The sequence below is a fragment of the Euprymna scolopes genome, chromosome 35, assembly GCF_053919585.1.
Source record: "Euprymna scolopes isolate OS-2025 chromosome 35, ASM5391958v1, whole genome shotgun sequence".
Taxonomy (NCBI): domain Eukaryota; kingdom Metazoa; phylum Mollusca; class Cephalopoda; order Sepiida; family Sepiolidae; genus Euprymna; species Euprymna scolopes.
The window spans coordinates 58175473-58192865 of record NC_136516.1 but is presented as its reverse complement, the minus strand read 5'-3'; the positions used below and the strand labels follow the sequence as shown (position 1 = coordinate 58192865).

At 34.9% G+C, this 17393-nt stretch overlaps 1 protein-coding gene across 1 annotated transcript in view; it reads right to left on the bottom strand.

Annotated features, from left to right (window-relative positions):
• LOC145259863 (ubiquitin-conjugating enzyme E2 Z-like) overlaps positions 1 to 17393 on the bottom strand; it is a gene marked incomplete at its 3' end in the record, with an annotated part of 243922 nt that overhangs the window by 208846 nt on the left and 17683 nt on the right.

The window sequence follows — 17393 nt, the reverse complement described above, 5'->3', positions numbered from 1 at the left end:
GAAAAACTGGCTAAAAAAATTAATTCCTTCACCCTAAACTGGGCACTTTTCTACAGGAAGGGGCCGTTTTTTTTGCCAATATTTTCGTCCTCTCTTCTTTTCGATTGTCTAGCCTTAATTTAAACCCACGTCACTTCTATGATGGGCGCAACAGCTAGCGCGTTACATTTTTTTTTCCCTTTCTTTCCCTTCTTCGCGGTACGGGTTGGAGCCTGCATGTCTACTACCACTTTTTTTTTTTTTTTGCTCAACACACACGTCCAAACACCTAGGCAACTGCGGGCATCCAGGCTAGTTTAAAGTAAATCTCGTTATAAATTTTGTTACAATTAAATTATTATAAATTTTGTTACAATTAAATTATTATAAATTTTGTTACAATTAAATTATTATAAATTTTGTTGCAATTAAATTATTATAAATTTTGTTGCAATTAAATTATTATAAATTTTGTTGCAATTAAATTATTATAAATTTTGTTGCAATTAAATTATTATGAATTTTGTTGCAATTAATATTATTATGAATTTTATTGCAATTAAATTATTATAAATTTTGTTGCAATTAAATTATTATAAATTTTGTTGCAATTAAATTATTATAAATTTTGTTGCAATTAATATTATTATGAATTTTGTTGCAATTAATATTATTATGAATTTTATTGCAATTAAATTATTATAAATTTTGTTGCAATTAAATTATTATAAATTTTGTTGCAATTAAATTATTATAAATTTTGTTGCAATTAAATTATTATAAATTTTATTGCAATTAAATTATTATAAATTTTGTTGCAATTAAATTATTATGAATTTTGTTGCAATTAATATTATTATGAATTTTGTTACAATTAAATTATTATAAATTTAGTTACAATTAAATTATTATAAATTTTGTTGTAATTAAATTATTATAAATTTTGTTACAATTAAATTATTATAAATTTTGTTACAATTAAATTAATATAAATTTTGTTGCAATTAAATTATTATGAATTATGGTACAATTACATTATTATAAATTATGGTACAATTAAATTAATTAGTACCTTCTACAATTTATTTCCTCTAATCAGCAAAATAATACTAAACAAAGAAAATTTAAATTCAGATCGACTAGCTATTTATACACTTCATTCTTGACAAAACTTTAATATTAAAAAACAAAAATCATTAATCATAGATGCAACATATATTTTGAATTTTTATGTTTATGCTTCCTTTTGAAAAAAGAAAAGAATTAAACATTCTTTCCAGAATTTTCCATATAGTTATATAAATATATATGTTTATCCACAGACACATATTTTGTTGTCTATATGACTCATTAGTGTGCGGTAAACTTAGTTGACAGCAGAAAAAAGGTCGGAATTACTTTTCACTAGCTCCTCTTGCACCTTGTATTTGGTCAGCACAGAAGGCTTTATTCCTCCATGACTCGCTTATTCACCCAAGCAGCAGTCATACTTTTATTCTTCTTCTGCCAATGAACTTGGACAAATGAGATGAGGTTAAAAAAAAATGAAAGACGTCAGTTGCACAAAACTCGTCTTTTTATGCTGATTTCTGTCTTAACTAACTTTCACACACTTTTTCAGAATTAGAGGCACAATAGCATTTCTTTGTTTACCTAAAGTGACGGGCAATTCTTTTTAATGTGCTCAGCCTGGTCACACTGGAAATAGATAATGTCCGGTTTTAGTTCTCTACAATATTTTATCAGGTGGAGCCCCTGACATCTTATTTTCCAATAAATTTACGACTTTCTCTCCTCATTGTCTGCTCCTCTTTGCAGTTTCATTGAGATCCAATCAGGAAAACCACTCACTTGAAAAGCCATTTTAACAGTTTTTTTTCAAAGCTTTGTTCCATATATTTGGCTAATCTAGCTAGTCACTTTATTTTTGGTGCATGCACATCTACTGATTCTCTGGGTGAAATTCATAAAATACTCCATAGCTAATTCCGATTACAGGCGGGGTGGCTTTACAGAGATGATGCACTATTTATAATTAACTCCACAAATAGAAATTACGATAAAGCAATTAAATCCCTACGCAAACTCTTTAAAAACTATGGGCTAACTATAAAAATCGACCCCAACAGATAGTTAATTTCTTAAGCATAACACTAAACCTGACAAATTCTACTTTTGAGCCTTATCATAAACCCAACCAATCAGTACTGTATGTCCATAATGAATCTAACCACCCCAAATCCATATTAAAATCAATAGTCCCTAATGTTTTGTTAAGAATATCTAGATTATCTTCTAACATATCTATATTCAAGAAAAGCACAAAATACTATAACGATGCTCTTTAAAATTTGGGATAAAAATGCAAATAGAATACCAAAATAAAACGGTATGAATACAAATTTAATAAAAGACTACAATAATTTTAGACAAAGCAAAAATGCCATAACCCATTACATGGCCTTATCAACCCACAAAAATATTACAAAGTTTAACCCAAACACAATACAAAACCAAATTGAACCATCCACATCAGTCATTAACACTACTAAATTCTAGCAATATGCCAGCAAACATAACAATATACATAGGGATACCCTGTGGTTTAATCCCCTTTACTCTAAGAAGGTTAAGACTAATATAGCTAGACAATTCTTCAGAATATTAGAAAAAAAAACCTCCAACCCCCACCACTAAATACAGTAAAATATTTAATAAAAACAATATCAAAGTTTCTTACTCGACAATAACAAACTTAAACCAACAAATGATTAGCACTAACAACAGAAAAATGAATAGAATGCAGAATATTAATAACTAACCTATAACAATAACAAGCTGTAACTGTAAAAATATATGCCGTTTGCAAGGTACCTGCAAAAAACAAAAAAATAAAAACAAAAAAACAAAACAGTGTAATCTACAGCTGCACGGTAATAAAAAAAATCTAAATAAAATTTCTACTACAATTTCTTTAACGATTTAGTGCAATCTTATACCTTGCATAATAATACGACCACCAGTCCAACTCAAAACAATTATTATAACTCTATAAAATTTAAGGCAGTATACATTGAATTCACTTCAGGGTCTATAAAACAGAATCTCTACACACAAACACTCTTTTAATAATGTATACTTGAAAAACCAAACAACACTAGCAAAATACATATGGTACCTGAAAGATATGAGAATTTCCTTTTGGAAATATCAAGCTCCTTGAGGACATAGATAGATTCTGTACTCTCTGTAGATATCAATCTCTGGCAATATTGAAATTCAGTAACTCCCAATAACCTGTGTATAAACCTAAAAGAGAAGCATTATCCAGATGCATAAATAGGAGATTGTCTAAATTTAATAATTTTAAACCACTCTGATAAAACAATTAGACATTAAACATAATTTGAATTTGAACAAAAATGGATTAGCAACTCAAACTTATATTATTTTTACTAGCCATTAATTTATATTTATATATAATAATCATTAACTAGCATAATCATTTTAAAAACAAACAAAATAGATTGACATAAATATTTACTCTTAATCACAATATTAGTTGTTTTTTTTTTTTTTTAATAATCCACCAACAGTTGTCCCCTTTCATTGTAATTTAAAATTATCTCCCTTAGATTAAGGTTTTGCTTAAAACGTAGATATACCAGTTACCTCCCTTACATTTCCGTTATTTTAGATTTAGAAAAACTACATATTCATCTAGCGTTCTATATTTTAAAATTAAAGTTACTACGATTGGAGTCAGTTATTAATAGGTATGGGCAAAAATGGGCGGATAAATATAGAAGGACCTAGTTTTGAAAGCCGATTTATCATAATTTTTTTGTAGGTTTCCGACTACTTTTTGATTGTATTTGAAAGATTAGAGTTAATTTCCTAAAGGGAAAAAATATTTGTACATGTGAAGAAAAAAAAAAAAAAAAAAAAGTTATGAAAAATGTTTTCACGGCGATCAAACAAATTGAGCTAAATTTTGAAGTTTAATAAATTCATTGTAAAAATCCTTTAAAAGATAAATATTAGTTTTTTTGGTCTATTTCAAAGATAATTAGTAAAGTAAAGTCCTAGGATATTGAATTAAAAAAACAAACACCTTGTTTGAGCAAAAAACTAATTTAATTAGCCCTCAAAAAGCAAGCAATTCTACCGTTCGTCAAAAACGCAACAAATAAAGGTTTGTAAACACGAATATAAGGAGGCCCAAAATTTCAGCCAATCGAAACGGTGTTTCAAAATGAAGACATGATAGTAAAAGGTAGTAGGAGTGTCAGATTGCTTTTTTTTTTCCCCCAGACATGCATTCATACATTCCTATTCTGAACGTTTGTATCAATTTTTATCATTTTTTAATTTAATTATTTTTTATGTTCCTATTTTTAAATTACATTTTTAAAAAATTATTGTTCGAGATTATATAAAAAATGATGTTATGCCGAAAGTTTCACATTCTTGCGAGCAAGGAAATTATTAAAATCTTGCATATAAAAATTATGCAAAATCTGTAATTAAAAAAAAAAGTAGAAATATTTTTGCTATTATAATTTTTTTTGCTTTAAAATACTAAATAAACAATGCTTAATTCAATGGTAATATCGGTAGTTCGAAAAATTCATTTTTCTTCAAGTTATATCGAATTTATTAATACAAACTTTAGGGGCTTTTTTTGTAATGTTCCTGAAAAAAATATTATATTATTTTTTTTACAAATTACGATGCTTTATTTATATAAAAAAAGCAAAAATAAATTCTTGCGATTTTATTTACTACTGAAAATCATAACTTTAGTAAAGGTATTTTTTGTTTAAACAAAATAATACATTTCCATTCATATTTAAATAAAAATAATTAGTTCATTATATTCTGCGATCATTATTTGATAAATACTTAAAATTTCATTAAAATTGGTTAATTTCCTGACTTTTGGTGAATTTTTAAGTAAAGGGAGGGGTCAAAATGTTTATACATTTTGATCATTGGCATTCATTTTGCCTGTACCTAATTATTAAGAAATATCTCTTGTTAAAGATAAGTCTTTGAAATTTTCTGCTCAAAGATAAGATTAACATAGAATATTATAAATCCATAAATCTACTTATAGACTCTACCCCCCCCCCAAAAAAAAACCCCACTCTTCTATGTTCATGTATTTATTATTTTCTAAATTTAATTCTCTACTTTTGGTTATATCATATATTATCTTACGTCAAATATAATTCCGTAAATCAGTTTGTCATATTCTTTTAACATCACTGCTACAATATTAATTCCTTTTTTAGACATGTTTCATTTAATATAAGCAAACTTTTTTTAAAAATTACATCTTCACTCTAAACAAGGCACAGTGCTACTTTGATGTAGAGGGCTAATATCGGGGATATAAGTTGCAGAAATATTGTGTAGGGAGTTGAGCAGCAAGATGTCTGTTCACATTACACTTGAACTTCTGCATGTCAGTACAGTTGGGAATGCGGGAACCGGGAAGGGAATTCCAAAATCTAGCAGTTCTGGGGAAGAAATTATTAAGGTAGAAGGCTTTCTTACATCTAGATATCTCTGTGTAGGGGTGGGATTTTGCTGCTTGGCGGCTTTGTTGGGGATATTTATGTCGAGGAGGTACAAGGGCTTGTAGTTAGTCCGAGCATCCACCATTAAAATACTTTGAAGCTAATTCACCGAAAACTTGAAAGATACAGCCTTACTTTCTTTCACTTTGATCTTCTTGACCCTCAACAGAGCTTAAAGAAGTGTATCCTGCTGATTCTGTTTCATTATCACCAGTAGAAGATGTAGAATCGAATTCTTAATAGTGTTTTTCATGTCATTCTTTTGAAATTTAAATGTGAATCTTGGATTCAGGAAAGTAAACACAAGTTTTTATCATTTAGATGAACATCTTGTTTCCATTTATTTATTGACTTGTTCAACAGTGTTAAGGATTCTACTAAAGTCAGAAATAGCAGAATTAGATTGGACAGCTTTGAAAGAAATGTCAAAACTAAAATTATAGACATTATTATCCATATGATTGAAATTCTGTGACTTGCTTCTTTGGTGATTTTTTTCAAATGGACTCGGTAACTTTCTGTAAACTCAGAAAAGTTCTGTGACTTGCTTCTTTGGTGATGGGGATTTCTTCAAATGGACTCAGAAACTGAATATTTTTTCAAACAAGCCCCCATTGGTAAGTTGTTCAGGTAGAAATCTTATCAACAGCATAAATTACAAAAGCTTTTTGTTGTTCTAAATTTATTCTCAGAATATAATATATTGAATTCCACCGTGTGGCTACATTTTGAACGAGCTTTTCCAAATTACGCTGATCCTGTATTTCAGTTAATTTGATAATTGCTAATGGAGAGTGATTTAAGTGAGAGATTCTATTTCTGTTAGTTGTAATGATTGTCTTAACATCTTGTTGGGGAAAATAAGGAGTTGCAACGTAAGTATGAAGCATGATAGTGATTTTAAACCACATTCCCTGACACGAGCAACCATATTTCCAGAACATTGTGCAGTTCTTCACTTATTCTTGCACCTGTGTGTGCACCAGGGAATGGAACAACTCTAAGCACAGCTCTGCACTGTTCAAAGTTATTTGAAATCAAATAACCTGTCAAACTCAGAAAGGAACCATTATTTGTAGCAGCTGTCCAAATGTCTGTAGTCTGTAACGGACCAGGATATAATAATACCCTAATTCGCCACAAGGAAATAATGAAACGAATGGAATTGAAGGAAACAAAGACTCAATTGATGGATAAGATAAACGTCGTTTATTTATTGTTGAAAGAATGAATGTTTTAGATATAACATGTGTTCATGTCCCCGCGTGTGTAACCAATGTTCGTTGCGGGACTGGTGTTGTAGAAAGAAAAGGAAATGTGTGTTCATCTCAAGTTCGGGTCACTATCGTTTGTTCGCACGTGGGAAGAGAAAGGAGTAACGTAGTGAAAATGAGAATGATAGTCCAGCGTGTAGACAAAGACAAAGAATGGAGAGTTGATGTCAGTTAGCAGTCAGCTATGCGGTGGTGTTCTCAGGGACCAGTAGTAGATAGAGAGAGAAAGAGTGTAGGTACTGTCTGTCGGCCTTTTGTCCCACATAGTAGTAAATGGCGTGACGCACGCGGTCGGTCCATAGACCGACCAGCTCGAAAGCTGGGCCGAAAAAAGAAAGAAGTCGGTTGTTGTTGTTGCTCTTCGTTTTATACTTGTGGTCTTTGCGCATGTGTGGATTTCCTTTGAAAGGAAGTGACGTCGTCCTTGTGTGTGTGTACGTGTGCGCGTGTGTGAGTACATGTGTGTACGTTAGTATGTGTGTATATACACGTGAATGTGAGTGTGTGAACGTGAATATATGTACGTGTGTGGACGTGGGCACGTATGTTTGTGTGCGCGTATTTATATGACAGGCAATATAGCTTGAAATGTGAATGTGTGTTTTTGTGTGAGACTTGAAAAGGCTCGCACAAGTCCAAAAAATGCTGTTAATTTCATTAAGACATGATTTTTTTTACTTTTGTAAATATATTGGATATTGTTTTTTCAGTGATTTTTTTATGAATACTGTAATTTGAACAAAGTTTTGCAATAAGCCTATTACACCCAACGTCAGATGTTACAGAATATAGTTGAGTAGCAACAGCAATCATTTCTCTTATCAGATAATGAATCTCTTGTGACCTGTGGTCATTAATATCCCAAACATTTCAGGTCCGTACCAAATTATCCAACCTTGATTGCCCTTCAGGGCCCGTGGCGCAGTTGATAGAGACGTTGAATCTCTATGGTTCCAGATGAGCATTTTCTGAGGATAGCGGTTTCAATCCTACTCAAAGCCAGCCAGAGGCTTACTTGGCCAAAACGTGGTGAGACGACAACAACTACGGATGGCAGTGATAGCTGAGAATGCAATAAGGTGATTCGAAGTTCCTATCCATCGCGGTTACCACCTGACGAAGGCCAGATGAATAGTTGGCCAAAACGTTGTGAAACAACAATTAATAAAGTTGAGAATAATAGTCCGCAATAAATAAATTAATATAAATAATATCATCTCAATAATGAATTCCAATTAAAATAATATATATAGCAAATGTCTTTTTTCAAAATGCCACGCCATTATCTGTGAGCAATTCGGTCAGTGGCCCCCTTTCACAGAATACACTTTGCAACTGCTTAATAACGCTAGCAGAATCCTAGCGGTGCAGTGATCTTCAAATGGTAAAATGGCTAGAGCCACAGTCTATCAATGTTAAGTACAACCGAGTATCGAAATGAATTATATCCATAGCAATTCTGCTCCAGGTTTCCGGGACGTCAAGTCTACCTGGCTTCCAATGCACCGGGGCTGGATCTATGGACTGGCATTCTTTACAATCCTCAACTACCGACCACACTTCAGTGTCAGTTAATAGTGGTTTACTAACTTCACAAAGTACCATGTCCTTTTCACACCAGGATGTCTACTAGACCAATGAATTGTCTGTATCTTAGACATGTGTTCATGTTCTGCGGCCACAGCAGATGCAAGTTCTCTGGTTTTTGTCGCTTTACGGATCTCATTTAACCACTGCTGTGGTACTCAACTAAATTAGTCAGCTCTGTTACCGTGACACTTAATGAGCCCTACATCGATTGTTAGTGCATATTCCGAGGCCAAATTTCAAAGTGTGGAAAGGCGATGCCTAATCAACATTTTTGAGGCTGCTTTGGTGTGCACTCTCGTCTGTTCACAAGATGTCAATTATCCACCGATAGACACAGGCAGAGTCCGTTTATAAATGTATGGTTTTGGCTTTCCACTGTAATGCAAGGTTAACAGCTAAATTTATGTGTTTGTCTTCATGAACTGCTTGGAGTCAACTTGCGTCCTCTGCTATGGAACCATTGCTTACCACAACCATGCCTGTAGCAATGAAACTAGCGTCCATCCATACAGTAACATCTTCTCCACAAATACACCAGTCATCTTTTGCTGGATTGTCCTGGGCTTCTCTCAAACAAATCTCTTCGACCATCCATGCTAGAATAGGGTCTCGCATTTTGTCATTCCAACCAGATGTCATCATATTTGCCCTTCGTTTTACAAATGCTGTGGCGATGCGTGACCAGCCACACACTGGGTAATGACTAGTCAGTTTCCTGCACACTGAAAATATAATTCGGAAGTAAGTCTATCAGGCACTGCTGGAAGGTCACTTCCACGCCACCATAACAATTTTCTGTGCTTCTCCTGGACACATAATCCCATTTTGCATGAGCCCAGTCTCAGCTGTTCTGGAGTCTTGCTTTCCAGATCAAACTTCTCCAAATGTCCTTTGACACGGGTTGCAGAACACACACTTTCATTCACAAAAATGTTGTCAATATATGAAGACATAGCTGTGTTTATAGTCTTATTCTGGCTGATGACAGAATCAACAAAGGCTCCCATGATTAAAAGGGCAACATTAAGCCCAAATCTAGTTAAGACTTTCTCTTGATCTCTACTGTTTGGAACAGAGATTTATCAACATATACTTGCAAATAGGCTTAGCGTAGATCCAGCACTGAAACGTTTGGTCCCTGCTGTCGCCATTCCCTCAATTTTTGTAAGCAATCATCCACGTTGGCTGTATACATGTCCGCATACTCATTTAGCTCCCGATAATCAATAATGGGTTACACTTTCTTTGTTCTTCTGCACAACAGCCATGAAGGGGATTATACCTTTTGGAGGATCAAGTTCATCCTCAAGATATGGCAGTAGTCAACTATTACTGTTCCACACCTGCAGTTCACTATCATATTCCTCACAAATTGGTGTTGGGGTTGGGTACTCTGCAAGCCTATTTCTCAATGTAAGTGGAGGTTGATCGTCAGCCCATTTCCATGATGTGACCCACTTCTGAATGTTCTGTTAATACTCTGCAGAAAAGTCAGGCTCAGTAATGGTGATAGCAGCAAAATTGGTCTTGCTGAAATGGGGAAGAGTTTCCTCACCTGCACTAGACACAGATGAAAGCACATTTAGCTGCTGTGGAATAGGAATGGTGTATAGAAGTCTTAGTTATGGATGGATACTTCCTGGGATTTGATTTATTGCTTGGACTGGACGCAGTCAAGCGTCCAGTCCAAGCAATAAATCAAATCCCAGGAAGTATCCATCCATAACTAAGACTTCTATACACCATTCCTATTCCACAGCAGCTAAATGTGCTTTCATCTGCTATAAGCACTGGGGTCATTTTCCTTGCAACACGACTTTCCATTCCTTGCAACACGACTTGCGGACTAGTGACTGTGCATTCAGTATCAACCAGAGCTGCATGTGGTAATCCATTGATGTGAACAGTGATAACTAGTAATACATCATTCACACCAGTTTGAGGGATGAAATTGGTGCTGAATTCTCACTTCCATGCTCGTTTCCCAGACAAAATCGAGCAATTTGCCTTCGTTGCTGACATCAATAGCATGTGATAGGTTTTTGAGGCCTGACACCAACATCTCCCGTTGCACTATCCAGTAGGCAATCGCTTGCTCTATGATTGAGTCCATTTCACTTGTAACACCGCAGTGAAATATCCTTTTGCTTGCTCTGGAACTCTTGTGCAGTTCTTTAAAATGGCACAAGCATGCGGCAACACATGTGATAGACCAAGGTTATCTATCTGGGAGGATGCTCATGACAAGCCTCCTGCATGCTCCGGCAATCCAGCAATGAATGCACATTGCAGGCATTGATATGATACGCTGCCAAACAGGACTACAAGCCTGCGTAGTTCTGCCAAAAATACGTTGACTGTTTCACCTGGTTGTAGGCAGCATGCTGCAAACTGCTTCCATGCACCGAAAGGATCCAAAGCAAATGCTGTGTACAGTGTTTTCTTTATACACTCAAAATCGGCCCACTTTTCTTCAGTTAATTACTGGTACACAGCATATGCGCTGCCTGATAAGAGCATCGGAATGACACACCTGATATGTTTCATCCCACTCAGTTGACATATTAATTCGGCTTTCTCCAACCACTCCACTACTGACTGTCCAGATTCACTGCCATCAAATACAGGAATGAGCTTTGGATCGAAGGCTATGGTGGCCGAAATAGCTTGTTGCTTCATAAGAGAGGAGAGAGCAACGAAAAAATAATATATATTTTTATATCACATGTGACAGCATGATCCTGAACAAATTTGTGCACGCAATCCCAAACAATACTGCTGAATCAACACGCTATGCCACCAAACAATATCGGTGAATTGACATGCCCCATTCCCGAGCAACACTGTCAACTGACATGACGTGCCACCGAACAATATCATTGAATCAACAACCCACGTTCCCGAGGAACATTGTTGACCGACACGACACACCACCAAACAATCTTGTTGAATCGACACACTACGATACGAAATGCAGTAACGTGAGACACGTTATCAGAGCAATATTTTTCAACTGCCCCAAATGACTCATCGGCCTATTTTTTATAGTTGTCGGGCGAAACTCAGTTGTTATTTTCAGATAAGACGGATGCTGCCAATTAGCCGGCTTTTCATTTGCAAATTTCTAAAACACCTGCTTTTGCTTCTCGTCCAAACTCAAACACTGGCACACAATTCTTGTGCGCTTCCGTGCATGCTCATCACGGTAATTTTTTATAGTTTGAATTGGCATCTTTGTTGTTTCAATGAAATGGTTCAGTGAGCATGCACAGTCGAACTTTGAAGTTAATTCTACGAAATGCAAACATTTATTTAACGTCATTTCTAACTAATTCCATCAAAAAATCACTTTCAAGAATTCAAATTCAAAGAAATTCGGTCAATGTGCACTGGTTATTCAACCTGTTTATTCCGGAAGCCATTCTTAACATGGGGAAATTGAAAATAAGAAAATGCCTTTCGGAATAAACATCCCCAACCTCCCCATGTTAAGAACGGCTTTCAGAATAAACACCCCAACCTCCCCATGTTAAAAACGGCTTTTGGAATTGTGCTGAAAAAAACTTTTATATGCCGTCCGTTCAAACATGGCCACCAGTGATTTCCATTACAAAATACAGGTATTCATATCTCGAAAACTATTTTTCTGCACTAATTTTCCCTTGACAGACTGAGCATACAACTCTCATGCCTTCTTTATTACTTTTTTACAGCGGGTGCTGGCGGTCCTGAAAGCGGCTTTAGTCTCAGTACATCTATTATGTTGGAAGCAATGGAAAAAGTTATTTCTGTGCGCAATGGCAGCAGCACATTCTGGGGAGAACCACAGCTGACTGTTAGGTTTTTGCTGGAACTTTTTCTAGGGTATGAAACTGTTTATATCTACAGTTAACCATTCTGTCAGGTGTGATACTAAAGAGGACACATCCTTTTTAAACATGGCATGCAGAGGTAGGTCTGATATAAATGTATGGAAGCTATCCCAGTCAGCCATTGAGTATCAATATACTGTAGGATGAAGAGATATGTCTGAGGACCTATTACATTTTGTTTCTTATCTTTACTGATACAACAGTGTGGTCGGAAGATCCTAGTGGAGACAGAAGGGAAGATGAGCATAGCTCAAAGCAAGTTGTGATAAAGAGGTTTAGGAGACTTGCATACTGACCGTCAGTGTTGGGAATGCGGGTGGGTTCTTGGATAATCTGAGTGAGGTCATAAGTAATGGAGAAATTGTGGCAAAACCTCCTCTCGTCATCGATCTTGTTTGAGTGGGTTAACCATTCCACGTTGTGAACATTGAAGTCCCCACAGACGTGAATGTTAGACAGAATGTGGTCAATTTTCTCAGTTATGCTATTAAAGATAGTAATTCCACTGTTGTGGGGGCGATAGAATGCAAATATAAACGCAGTAGTGTGAGCAAGTGCAACCCGGAAGCACAGGTAAGGTAAATTAGGATCTTCTCTAGAGATGTCCCTACCACATGGAAAGCTGTCTTTAATGTAGGCACATAATCCATGCCCATGGCGATCTTGGGGATCGGATTTAGAGGTTAAGTTAGAGTATCCTTTAATTACGAACTTATCTAGGTAAGAAGTCGGTCCAATGCTAGTTTCGCTTAGGAATAATAGGTCTGGTTTTGTCTCCTGTAATAGAGTTTGAACCTCTGGAAGGTTGGAACGTAGACCCCTGATGTTGGAGAAGGAGACATGGTAGTGGGGGTCTGTGTTGGAAGTTGGAGATCTGGGTTTAATCGTGTATTTTTTCTAGAGACCTTTCATGATTGGGATTTAGGGAATAGGTTGACAGACTTGCTTAGAGCAGGGCAGAGAGGGAAGGTAAGAGAAAAAGAAATAAAAATTTTTATTTTTTGGCAAAAAAGGTAAAGCCGTAACAATTACCCACTAATATGGCATCGAGAGGCCCCACCAGAAGCTACTGCATGGTCCAGAATCCATTCACCGAATGGCAATACAGCAGCCCCAGTACTTTGCACCTGCTGATAGGACAGCCTCCAATGGCGTTAAACCAAGGTTTTGGTCCCTGACTATCAGGCAGATAATGTCAGCCCAGTTGAAACGTTTACCTCCAGCACCCTTATTAGTGACATGGCTACAAGGATAGACAAAGGAACAGAGTTTTCAACATCTCTGGCAACTGTTGACACAAAATACTGCCAACCTGGTAAACAGCTTTTTCTTCTCCCTTTGTCAGAAAAATCACCCATTGAGAAAAATGAGGACTGAGGGACAAATAAGGAGAAGCAAGAGTAACAAGAGCTGCCGATAACGATTCCACAATGCGTTGTCTACTCTCCATTAAAAAAAAAAGGGTTTAAAGGACTTATTAATATTTACTTAGTAAACTTCGTAGCTCTAATTTGAAATTAAAGGTATTTGAAGATAAATTCCCTTCCCATATTTCCGAATGAATTTATATTGAGGATTCGACGTGATACCGTCAGATATAGTTACCGTTTTTTATTTTTATTTTTTTTCTTCTTTCTTTGTCTTGAGGGGGGTATTCTAGATACATTTGCATTTAATGACTGATTGAAATAAACATTATATTAGACAAAATTAGGTCAAGTAAAGAATTATAATAAAAGAATTTAGCACCAAAAAATACCGGCGGGGGATTATCACGTGTTGAGATATTCTCCCCAAACATGTCGATTGAAAGAATGAAAACCTTATGAAAGCGGCGTTTGGTTAGGATTCCTTGGTCAGTAAGAAGATAAAACAAAATACGGTAAATGGAATGCGTTACTGTAATTGCCGTTTAAAGGTATTAAACTTTTTTCTACTTATCCAAGGGACACCCCCCAACACACTGAAGGCTTCCATTTTGCTTGTCGGGGTGTCGGTGCTTATGGCTGAGGGAGGAAAGGTAGGATGAGAGAGAGAGAGAGAGAGAGAGAGAGAGAGAGAGAGGGGAGGAAGATTTCGTTTATATTTATAGAGAAAATAAAGCAATAATCCTATTTTTAAAAAGTAGTTTAAAGTACTATTTAAATAAATTAATTTAGATTGAACCCCCCCCCCAAAAAAAAAAAACGCGGTGCTTATGCAGTGAATGTACCGTGTTATTTTTTAAAAATTGTATTTTCAAGTTAAATTCACGTTTTTTTAGGGTGTTGAGCACTAGCTTTTCGGGGACTCCCTAATAAAATAAATAATTTGACACAAGCTACTGAATAAACGAACAAGCAACTTCGTAAAACTTAACAAGGAAAAGGTTTATTGAAGCGAATCAGGGTAAGATGCCCAAAAGATATAACTCGGATAAAACTTGTCTGCCTTTGCCCGGTAGTTATTCCCAAGTGGGAATCGTCGATACCGGTGTAGGCAGAGAGGGAGACTGAGGAAACAGGTCCGCTCTCTTTGGCGTCTGGCTGGAAAAAAGAGGAGTTTTTCTCATCCGCAACGGAAGCAGTTAGAGTTCCTTAGGGGGTAAGGAAGGTCCCTGCGCTATGCCTCTGATTGGTCAGTATGTGCCATATCGCACAGTTGGGGGAGGCACTGACGCACAAGAAAAAGAGTTCTATTTGTTTCTGCTACATTTTACTGTGTATATTTTTTATTAAATTGTTGGGTGAAAGTACAGAATAGTTACAAAACACCATCCCCTCCCTTAAGAGTGTGTTTCTAAATAATAACGTTATTTCAGCATAGTATCTTCTTTGCATAAGTACAATAGAAAAAAAACAACAAAAAACAAGTTGATACAATTGTATTTTTTCTAAAGCTTAACGAAAATATGTTATAAAGTGAAAAAATTATCAGATTTCACGAATCAAACCACCTATTTATTAAATTAAAAACGGTGAAAATTTAATTACAGCTAAGAAAAAACATGGCTGGTTGCTTGACAGAATTATGTAAAAATGGAAATGGAATGCAAACGAAAGAAAATAAATCTGACGTAAACGAGTGAGGCCACAGCCGCCGAGATATAGAAGATCTGTTAACTGAAAAATGCCTGCAGGCAATGTAGATAAGATTTATCGAACTGTTACTATCGATACTATATGACAGCATTTTTAAAAAGAGCATTAAAACATGTTAAAAAAAAGAAAAGAAAGGACCGCAATTCGATTAATAATGAAACTTAACTTTATAAAATATAAATATTATGTAAAATTATGTAATTTTAAAGCAATATACAATTCAATACTGATAAAACTGAATTATGAATTTAGGGAACAAACAATTCTTGGCTCTCGGGACAAGATCACAGTGTAATAATATCTGTTCTGAAGCTACAATTCACCTTTTCTGTCTTCGGCCGGTGGAGGAGAAATCCTTCATGATTGATACATTTTTTACTATTGTTCCTATCTTGAGTGCCTCTTATTGGGGAGCTGGATTTTCCCCACAAGATTATATGTTGAAATATTTAAATAACTATTACTTTTAATACAGAAATTACATTTAAAGTTTTGGTTTTCTGTTCTTTGTTCATTTTTTTCCCATTTTTTATGAAAATGTGTAGTGTATTTTCATCAGTTACATGTTGAGGAATCTATTGGCTATAGTCTTCGTTTTCATATCAGTGCAGAATACATGAATACGGAAATGAAGTTCACATAACTACTAAAAGACAATCATACAATAATGTGAATATTGGTTAAAACTAAGAAAATATAGTAAACATCTATGATATTAAATCAGGATGTTGGTGAATTTGGGAGGGGACATTATTAATAATATTTATTATTTCACTCATTAGGAGTTTCTCACAGGCCATCATCAATGATCGTTTACTGGCAGTAACCTGTGGTATTCGCTGGAGACCGAGTGACAACAAGTCTCTCCATATTTCCAATGTTCTCCACCTCTTGACCATTCGTGCAGATGATTGCATGTTATCGCAACAGCCGTTTGTCATTGATTTCTCATTGGCATCGACCATGTGTGTTTCCTGGGGTTTGGGTGACAAAATGCCTCCCCAAGGTACCAGATTTGAACTGCACACTTCCAGTGGAGATGTGGTTAGTACTCTCCCACCTTGGACTTTCCATCCTCCCTGACCCTTCACAACTAATAGTGTGGTGCCAGTCGATGTCATCTACACTTTTTTGGCACTTCATGGGGAACGTGGACCCTGCATAAACGGGTTTTAATTTAATTGCTGCTCCTGATGTTTTCTTTCACTTTCTTTGCATATATCTCATACATTTTTTTTTGTAATCGAGCGTGTATTTTATTTTTTGAATTTTTATAATTTCTTTAATTAAATTTGATTCATACTTTTATTTTGTGCTTATTTTTATTTTATTTTCATTTTATTTTAATTTATTTTATTATATTATATTTTCCACACTAGTATTTTTTATTTTTTGTTACATTTATTTTTGCATACACATTCAAATAATACTTTTAGCCTTTTTTTGCCTAAAATAGTACCTTCAAAAAAGTTTTTGTGATTAAATAAACCAATGAAAACCTTTTACGTATGCGCTTTTTAGGGGGCAACCATTAAATTAAAATCCATTTATGCAGAGTCCACGTTCCCCGTGAAGTACCTTTTTATTATTGTTGTAATAATAATAATAATAATAATGGTGCTTGTGCAGTGTATGCACCGTGCATTTTAGATAGGATTTTCAAGTTAAATTTTATAGTATCTTTTTTTTTCATCAAATTCTTAGGTGAAAGTGCAGAATAGTTAGAAAGCCCCACCCCATTAAGAATGACTTTCTAAATAATGTTATTATTTCAGCACGGTAAGTACACGGCACAAATACCAAACAATATTTATTTATATGATAAACACAAGAAAATATGTCAACTAAAATTTAATGTACTCTTTACTTTTAGTTCATATCAAAATTTTAATTAAAACTGATTAGTTAATGAATTTTTAAGATGAATTTGTGTTCGTATGTCTCGGGAGAGAAGAGAGAATGTCCTGTTTCATTTCCCATTTCAGTCATGTAAATTATTTTTAAGTTTTTTCC